Raw genomic sequence first — 9,981 nt, forward strand, 5'->3', positions numbered from 1 at the left:
AAATAACAAATGAAAGATTTATTTATTAATACACAACACGGTGGTAGCACAAGGAGAAAAGATATTCTAATAGAAATATGTCCACAACAGGTAAGCCTTTAAGAAGAGGGCTTACAATCTACTGAAAAAAATAACTTAAATCAACTATCAGTTACTATACACCTAGAACCTGGGGGCAACTTAAAGGAAGGTGAAGGAGGTAAAAAAGGTATTGTTCTTGACCTGAAGTGGAAACAGGAATTTGAGGAAATAGGAATAATCCCCAAGGAATCACCAGAATACTACATAAAGGAACTTAAATGGGATATATAGTATTGTTTTAAGTCTATGGGGAAATTCAAAATGACAGAAGATCAATGTAGAAAGGAATTTGCCACAGCAAGTCTCAGGGATCAGATGACTTTTCAGCCATGTGTTAATCATATGCACTTCCCACAACATAGTGAGCAGCTACACTTGGACTTGGTGAGTATCCAAGTTAAGAAGAGCAAGGATAAAGACAGGAAATGAGTCTGTAAGTAGAGAACAGAAAAAGGACAAAAATTTGGATAAATTGGTGAGAAGGCTCAGAAGGACAGTCAGAAAACCATGCTGCTGTCCTTGAAGGACCAAGGAGGTGAGGCAGGACTTAAAGGCAAAATGAAATTGATAAGATGGAAACCCAAAAACAAATAATCCAACAAAGATGTGTGGGGTAAAATCTAATCCACAGAAACTTTCAGCAGAAAAGAGACTATTTATATCATCTTAGCATCTAGGGATAAAAATAAAGACAATTAGGGTCCTAACAAATGAACAGAAGAATCATCCCATTGTGGGGCATTTTCCTACACAACAATCTCCCCACTTTGTAGATCATCCAGTTTCTACCTATATCAGGAAACAGCAACTTGAAGGTCTTATAACCAATGCCCAATGACAACACGTCATTTGAAAAAATTCTCCACACACAGGCTAGATTAGGCAACTGAGCTTTCTGGGAGTCCAGGCAGCATGGTGCAGACACTACTTTTCCCACCGCAGAAAGAGATTAAGGTCACTCATTGTGCCATTTCTCAAAGGAGAGTTTGACAGCATCAAGACACAGGGCATGGGAGAATGTAAATATTCAGTTACCAAGGTAAAGAGCTGTGAGTTGAAAATGAAAGCAGTAGACCTGCTGTGTTTTGTTTAGTCACCCAGAGAAGACCTGCATAAAACACTTATTTATATTTGTTTCCATTGTTAACCCAGGTTAACCAAATCGACAGGTTTTTTAAAAACGTAGACTATTACCTTTATCATTGTTTTACCTTTGTTATTATTTATGTGATTAGTTTTATTATTGGAAATGGATGAAATTAACAAAAATAACCTGACAGTTAAATTCCCCAAGCCATATTTGACTACAGTTATAAAGTTGGTTCCTACTCAGTAACTTAGGAAATTAAAAACACTAAATCTAGGATTTTCTCCACTGGGACCTAATCCAGTCCAATTTAGAAGTTGAGGATTTATAAAGGCTTTTCTGAAAGAAATGGGAAAATGTCAGCTACAATTTCTTGCTAGACTTGAACTGAATCTATTAACCTTGCCCAGAGAATATAATGTTACAGTTATCTCATTTACAATGTTATTGTATATGATTTATGGCCATGGTATCAAGCCTCAAACTAGGTTTCGTAGTTTTAAGTTAAATTTACATGTCTGTAATACAAATGATTTTTTTCTTGTTCAGATAAAAAGATATTAAAAAGTGATTTATAATATTTCAGTTGGATGGAAAATATACAGTATGCCTTAGTCTACTGAAGGGAAAAAAACATTAGTTAGACAGCTATTATGAATATGCACATTCACACTGCTTAATGCTTCCCATCTTTTAATGTATGCCTGGTTATCAACCACTAGACATCTTTTGAATTACATTATATTTAGAATACAATGAGACACAAATCTATATGAAAATCAGATTAAAAAGAATAACCAAAAGGATAAGGAAAAAAATGTATCCATCTATGCAGTTCACCAAAGATCATGAACGCTAAAACTAACTTAGGTACCACTATTTTTGCAGATGTCCTCTACTTACCACCATTGTAATATAATGCTCTTTAAATATGTGACACATTAGCCTCTCTAACATTATCATCATTATTGAAGCTCAAGAGAATTTGTGTTACCATAAACTGTAAGAGTTTGAGATCTGATTTGGGGAGTATTGTATTTTATTGGAAGTGGCTGATGTAATACCATTTGAAAGATATCATGACCTACAACTATAAAGTCAGTACCAGTTACAGACTAAAGATTTAATAACACCTTTACTAGCAAACAACACCCAGTGTCCTGTAAACTTAAATTAAAATTAAAAATCTCTTATGTGTTCTCTATATAGGTCATAAATCATTCACAAATATTTCAAAATTATACAATGATAGATAAATTTCATAATTTAAGAGTACAATTAAAAATAAAAGCTCTGCTGCTCAAGCTCAGTTCATTGACAGTACATAAACATTTATTCCTGCAGAGTGAAACATGTATATAATCAATTTTATTCAAAATCTCTATATAGGGACCCCTGGGTGGCACAGCGGTTTAGCGCCTGCCTTTGGCCCAGGGCGCGATCCTGCGGATCCAGGATCAAATCCCACGTCGGGCTTCCAGTACATGGAGCCTGCTTCTCCCTCTGCCTGTGTCTCTGCCTCTCTCTCTCTCTCTCTGTGACTATCATAAAGAAATAAAAGTTTAAAAAAAAAATCTCTATATAATTACTTAATTGGTGTGTTTGATCAAAGGTGTTTATGTTTGAGAGAACTTTTAAAATCTCCCAATACAGTTGTATTTTTATCAAGTTTCTGTTTTGTATCAGTTAAAATTATATTAAGCTTCTAATAACAGAGAGCTAAAATAACAGAGTTTTGAAAAAGATTGGATTTTCTTTTCCACAAACTTGCTAAGATAGGCAAAATAGTTACAGATATCACTGGGAAACCTAGTACCTTCTATCCTTCTATTCTGCAACCTTTAGTAGATGGCTTTCATCCCCTGAATCACCACATACTCAAAGCTAGCTTGTCATTCTCAGGGTCAGCTCGGAGCCACCTCATTTTCACAAGATAGGTCCTAGAATTCTAGTCATCACATCATCATTCCAGTCAGGAAGAAGGACTAAAGAAATGGGTTTACAGGGTACATGCAATCTAAGTAAGCCCACTCTTAAGAATTTTCCCTGAAACTCTACTTGAGTATCTCCGTTTACATCTGACCAATGCCTTCAAGGGAAATTAGAAAATACAGTTGGTTCAATAGAAGCAATGATCCTGGCAAAACTCCAGGGTGGTTAAAATTTTATGTGTTTAATTGCTTTGTTAGTGGTTATACACAGATTTATGAATGCTACATCCCTTTCAGAAAACATCTTTATCTTATTTAATGCTTTTAAAGTATACCTGACCCGATATTAATATTAATCAATCTGCCTTCTTGGCGTTTTGTTTTCTGAGTTTCTCTTACCCAGTCCTGTATTTTTAACCTTTAAAACTAGTGGCTGGAATTTACATATTTTTATTTTTGGACCCCAAAATGTCAACACAAGGAGTTGGTTTTCCGCTGGATTTTTATTTTCTTTAGAGAAAAATTTCCAGTATCTTGCTCAATAGATAGAAGCCAAAGTGTTGTCCACTCGTAGGACAGAGATGGGTGGCTGGAATTTTATTGCAGTGTCTATAAACTTGCAGTTACTTCCTCTTTTTATCCCTGTGCCTGACCCACACTTCTTGCCGTGACTACCGCCTCCGAGCTCCAATCCTCTTCTTTTTAAATTCTCCAGAGGAGAGTTCTGTATCATCCACAAATCTTCATTTTCCTTATTTGAATTAAGGCAAGAAGTAGCTAGTAGCAAACTTCTCCAGGAATAAGGAACTACTGAATTCACCTCAAGTTATTAAAAATTATGTATTATTACTTACTGCTCTTTAGCAAAAATCTCTTGTATTACTTTGGAAAATAATGTTACATTATTCAAAGTGTACATATATAGGACTATCATTAACTTTATGCAATGGTGTAATTGGGCTGTAAAGTTGCATTGTATCACAAAAATAAGTCAAAATTTGACTAATTGTATAATTTCTTTCCAAAGATAATTTTCATCATTAATGAAAATTTGGATGAATCAAGTATGAAGACTAAGTTTTCCTGGATTACCTTTAACTCTTTTTAAGTGTTTCTTTATGCCTACTTCTAGTAACACAACGGAAACAGTTCTTTGACTTGAACTGGGAAGATAATATTTACATGGATTCTTAGTACTTAAAAAAAAAAGTGTTTGTATGTCAATGCTCATAGCTGGAAAAGTCAACCACTTCCAATTTCATGGTCAAATAGACAAAAGGGTGAGCAGAGATCAATGTCATTTGAAGCTCTGAGTTTGCTAGCTGCCTCTGATTTACCACAATCAATTTTAGTGACTAGGATTTATCCTACCTTGACTAGACAAGTATCCATTTAATCAAAAGGTCATCAAGCTCCAAAAAGGGGGAAGAAAAAGACAACGAATAAGGCTAGGATTACATGTTAATATTTTAATTGTTTTATGAAGCATAGTTCCCTATTACCTTAAAAAATAGGTATTTTTATGTCTTTTTCTCTCTAAATGATTTAAGATGAAGCATCATGCTACAATGTAATGTTTTTTAATTATTAGTATATTTGAATACCAATGATCTTACTATATTTAAATGATAAACCAGTACATGGCTAATAAAAGATAAAGTTCTGTTTTGGATCTAAATGTCCTCTATTCTTTGTGTGCCTCCTAATTGGACAAGCCATTTTAGAGCTTCTTAGGAGAGCTTAGTGCAACTATTCTCCTTCATCCTGCCTAAACCAAATCTGAAGTCAAACTACTTGACATGTTGTCATGTTTACTCTAAGGAAGCATACATGAAAAATGAAAATTGGGGGCAGAAAAGGAAATTGAATCGAGGGAACTACTTTTTAAAACCCTTACTGTTAGGAAAGTGGTTGTGTTATCCCAACTACTGATGTTAGTGAAGTAGTTAGAAATAATATTTAGAAGAATCCCTTTAAAAATTCACTGGACCAAAAAAAGACATACACCATCAAATACAATGGTGAAAATTCCAAAATATATTTTTTAAGATTTTATTTATTTATTCATGAGAGACACACAAAAAGAAGCAGAGACACAGGCAGAGGAAGAAGCAAACTCCATGCAGGGATCCCAATGTGGGACTCGATCCCAGGGCTCTGGGATCATGCCCTGAGCCAAAGGCAGATGCCCAACTGCTGAGCCACCCAGGCGTCCCCCAAAATATTTTTTGTAATTTTTCTACTTATATTTAAGCAAAGAACTATTTTATGATTGCATTTGCTTCCAAATACAAAACTATATTATTATAAAGTTGAAATTTCATGTGGATGACTGAAACAGAGTAATCCCACTAAAGCACAGCCTAATAATTGATACTGAAGATATTAGAGTATAACTTAGCATAATGATTTGCTTCAGATCAATCATTTCTTTGAATCAAATAGAATCATATACTTTTAGGTCAGAAATGTGAATTAAGCTTAGAAATAACAGCAATATTAAAATACTTTCTATGACCAGTGTATTGTGTTAAATAAAACTAACCTCTGCTTCTTAGGAGAAAATGTTTACAAGAAAAGATTAGAGAGGTATAGGAGAAATGATAAATATATAAAGATTTACACTCTGCCAAACACTGTGCTTATGTTATTCTGGTTAATACTAACAAGTAATATAAGAAACCCTTTTTGATAAATGGGAATATTGAGGTTTATAAAGTCTATCCAAAAAACAACTAATAATTGGTCGAACCAAGATTAAATAACAGGTTTATCTGATTCCAAAATCCTAGTAAATTTCCCTAGGCATGGAAATGTAACCAGCGAACAGTAAACACAATGTAAAGAGAAAAAAGAAATTCAGGTTATGATTTCAATTCCATTTGGCTGCTTTCTTTGCTATGATTCTTACAAAAGCAGTATCTATATGAAATTCATGCTGTGAATTATCTGAAAAAAAGATCATATAACTGATTGTGATAACTGCATGGGGAACTTTGTGGCAGATCCTGATCAACTACTATAAACTAAGTATTTGCAGTCCTATTTACAATTACCATTTCCTTACATAACTTTAAACCACATCTTTCCTCGTTTTTTAACATGAACAGATTTTTTTTTTAAATAAATCTTAAGTGCTCATACGGTAAAGGAACAATGTTAAGCACTACCCTTCATACCTCAAGTCCCACTTTCTAAAAATCAATACTTTAACATGTTCAGAATTTTAACTGCTCTTGAATACATTTCTGCAAGTGTTGCTTTGATGTTACCACCTGACATAAAAATTTAGAAATTATAAACTGAATCTCTGCATTGAAAGATGAGTATAAGACTACCAACATCTCCTGTTTCTTTATGCCAATTTTGGTGAGTTGTTATTTGTTTGCCCAATGATTGATATATATAAATAAGTTAATCTCAGTTTATCACTGCATTAACTTTTGAAAGCTGTCTTAAGTATTCCTTAATCCTTATTATATCATATAAAGATATCAAACTTTTTTTTTTTTTTGAGCATGAGTTAAAGAGAGAGTAGGGGTGGGGGAGGCAGGAGCAGAGGAAGACAGACTCCCAACCAAACTTCGCATTAAGTGCAGAGCCAACGTAGGGTTCAATCTCATGATGACCCTCAGATTACCACCTGAGCCCAATCAAGAGTTGGTCATTCAACTGACTGTGCCATCCAGGCACCCCCTAAAGAAACAAACATTCCCATCTTGCCTCCCACCTCTCCCTTCCTCTTTCTTGTTGCATCTTTTTTCAGGTATACTTCTATTAATACATTGCAAAAGTTAAGAGCATCTTATTCATAACCACGAATTAAAATTTCACTATAAAAAGTTCTAGTTTGATTTTAAAAGTTTAAAACACCCAGTGTTTATGTTTATATAAACATCATATGCAAAAAAAATCAGTTAATAAGCTAGGAAGTAATTTGTCTGTAGGTTGAATATCACAAGTGTTCTATTCAAATGAAAACACTCCTAGTACACAGTTAAAATGTTTTCAACATTACTTATGTTCCATAAATTTTTCAAAATGAAACCATATTTTGAGGAACTTCATATAAAAACAAGATTATATGAGGTTTTTTCCATGAATTTTATGATTGCCTTTCTTTTTTCTTGTAAAGAAAAGAAAAAAAAAAATCCAATCCCCTTTTTCTTTATCATTAACATCATTCAGCATCCTAATTTTATGGAAACCTTTCCATTCAACTACAAGGTAATCTATTTGAAGCCAACTGATTTCTTCTTCAGATTACTTGAATGTCCTTTTATAGGTGTTTATTTTTGTAATATGAAGATATTATGTTTCTACAGAACCTCCATGTCTTCGCTCCTCCCATTCTATCTTCTAATTTATGTTGATTGTATCATTAGTTTTATTTATCCAAGGCTGAATACACTTGTCTTCATTCAGTGATAATGAAAGAATAACATACTTATAACATTTGGAGCTTTATGCTTCAGAATCTGTAATTAACAAAAATATTTGAGTTTTCAGTAGGCCTTTTCCTTGAGGTTAGACAAAATATCCAGGAGGACAAGGTGTTAAATCTCAAGTACTACTTCCAGTACGGCTGTATTTCTACCTAACTTATTCTCAAAGAGATAGCCATTGTAAATTCTAGAAAACATCAAAAAACAGCCACCTGAAGCACTAGAGAGTGGAAAACAAAATCAGACAAATTCTAGAGGGAAGTCAAAACTTGGAAAAAGGTCCATCACGATATGAATACTCTGTTTTTAAGACTTTTAGACTAAAGGCAGGGTATAATTGATGCTATGAATGGGATGTAAAATCCCAATAGAAAACATACAGTCTTTCAGAGAACACAGTGTACGTCAACTGCAGTCCCCGGAATGTGAGGGGGAGGATCTCATAGAAAAAGAGAGTCAAAGAGGGGGAGCCCTAAATTGTTTTGTATAAACTCTGCCCAAATCTCTAACTGATCCTTGATATACACTATGTGTGGCAGACACAAAATGATGCAGCTAAAGCTAAAATAAGTGAACTGATATTTCAGCTGCAGCCCAAGAGAAACAATTTACAGTTTTTGTCTAACCAAGATAATTGCCTCCTAAAACAAACTAGCAAAAAAAAAAACCAACACCCTTCAGAGGGATATAAAAGAATGCAGAATTTCTACAACAAAACATTTAAAATATCCATTAAAATTATTCAAAAACTAATTACACAAAGAAACAGCAACACTGGACCAATTCTTAATAAAAGGATAATCATTTAAAACCCCTCCAAAGATGACCAAGATATTAGAAGGAGCAGACAAGGATTTAAACCAGCTATTTGCAACTTGCTCAATGATGTAAAGAAAATATGTTCGCAATTAATAAAAGATAGGAAATTATAGCAGAGAAATAAAAACTACATAATAAGGGACGCCTGGGTAGCTCAGCTGTGGAGAATCTGCCTTCAGCTCAGGGAGTGATCCCAGGGACCAGCATCGAGCCCCACATCGGGCCTGCTTCTCCCTCTACCTGTGTCTCTGCCTCTCTCTCTCTCTGTGACTCTCATGAATAAATAAATAAAATATATTTTTAAAATAAATAAATAACTATATAATAAGATCTACATGAAAATTCTGTAACTGAAAAATACTATAAAAAGTTTTTTGAACACCTGTTGGGTAAATTTTTCCCCAATTTGGAGAAAGATGTACATTATACAAATGCAAGATGTTCAACAAACTTCATGCAGAATAAATGGCGCATCACATTTAAACTGCTGAAAACAAAGATAAGGTAAAATCTTGTAAGCAATCAAAGAGAAACAACACATTACATACTGGGAACAATGATTAAAAAACACTGACCTCATTAGAAGCAGGTAAGGCCAGATGATAGTGGAAAATCATCTATAAAATGCTAAAAGGCAGAACGATCAATCTAGAATTCTATTTCAAGTGAAACCAATTTTTTTAAGAGTAAAGGGCAAATAAAGACATTTCAGAATTAAGAAAACTAAGTGAATTTGTTTGTCAGAAGACTTGTACTATATGAAATACTAAAGGAAGTTATTCATGTGGAAGTAAAATTATACCAGAGGGAAACTCAGATCATAAGGAAGGGATGAACAGCATCAGAAATTTAAATATTCAAATAAATATAAAATGTTCTTCTTATATTTTTTTAAATGCATGAGAGAGGAGGGCAAAAACTGTAACATTGTCTTATGGGTTTTACAGGTATGTAGATATATATAATGTTTGCAGAATAAGTATACGAAATAGGTGCCAAGTGTCTACATTTTATGTCAAGTGGTAGGATGACGACTTTCAGTAGAATGAAAAGTTAAGGATTTATATGGTAATTTCTAGAGAAAGCACTAAAACACTAGTAGAGATAAGTGAAGCTGAAAATCCAATACCAAGAGTAAGATATGCATCATGTAAATATTCAAATAATCCAAATAAAGGCAGAAAAGGAAGAACAGAGGAATGACAACAACAAAACAACAGCAATAAAAAATAGAGGTGACAAAAAACAGTAGAAACCTATATATAATTATATCAGTAATTTTACTAATTGTTCATTTAATAAGTGTATTAATGTATTCAACACTCGAAGTAAGGGGCAAAAGTCTGTTAGAATGAATAAAAGAGCAAAACCAAATTTAAAAAAAATTTTGGCCTGTAAATATAAAGACATAGATAGGCTGAAAGCAAATGGATGAAGAAAAAAATCATATAGAGAGTAGGCATAAGAAGCCTGGGGGAGCTATTTTAACATCCGCTAAGAAAGACCTCAAGAAAAAAAAGTATTACTCTAAATAATAGGGGACAATTAATAAAATGATAATAAAATAATAAATGATCAATACAGCAGAAATATAGAACAATCATAAAAGTACTTTAAA

The sequence above is a fragment of the Canis lupus genome, chromosome 11 (assembly GCF_011100685.1).
Source record: "Canis lupus familiaris isolate Mischka breed German Shepherd chromosome 11, alternate assembly UU_Cfam_GSD_1.0, whole genome shotgun sequence".
Lineage (NCBI taxonomy): Eukaryota > Metazoa > Chordata > Mammalia > Carnivora > Canidae > Canis > Canis lupus.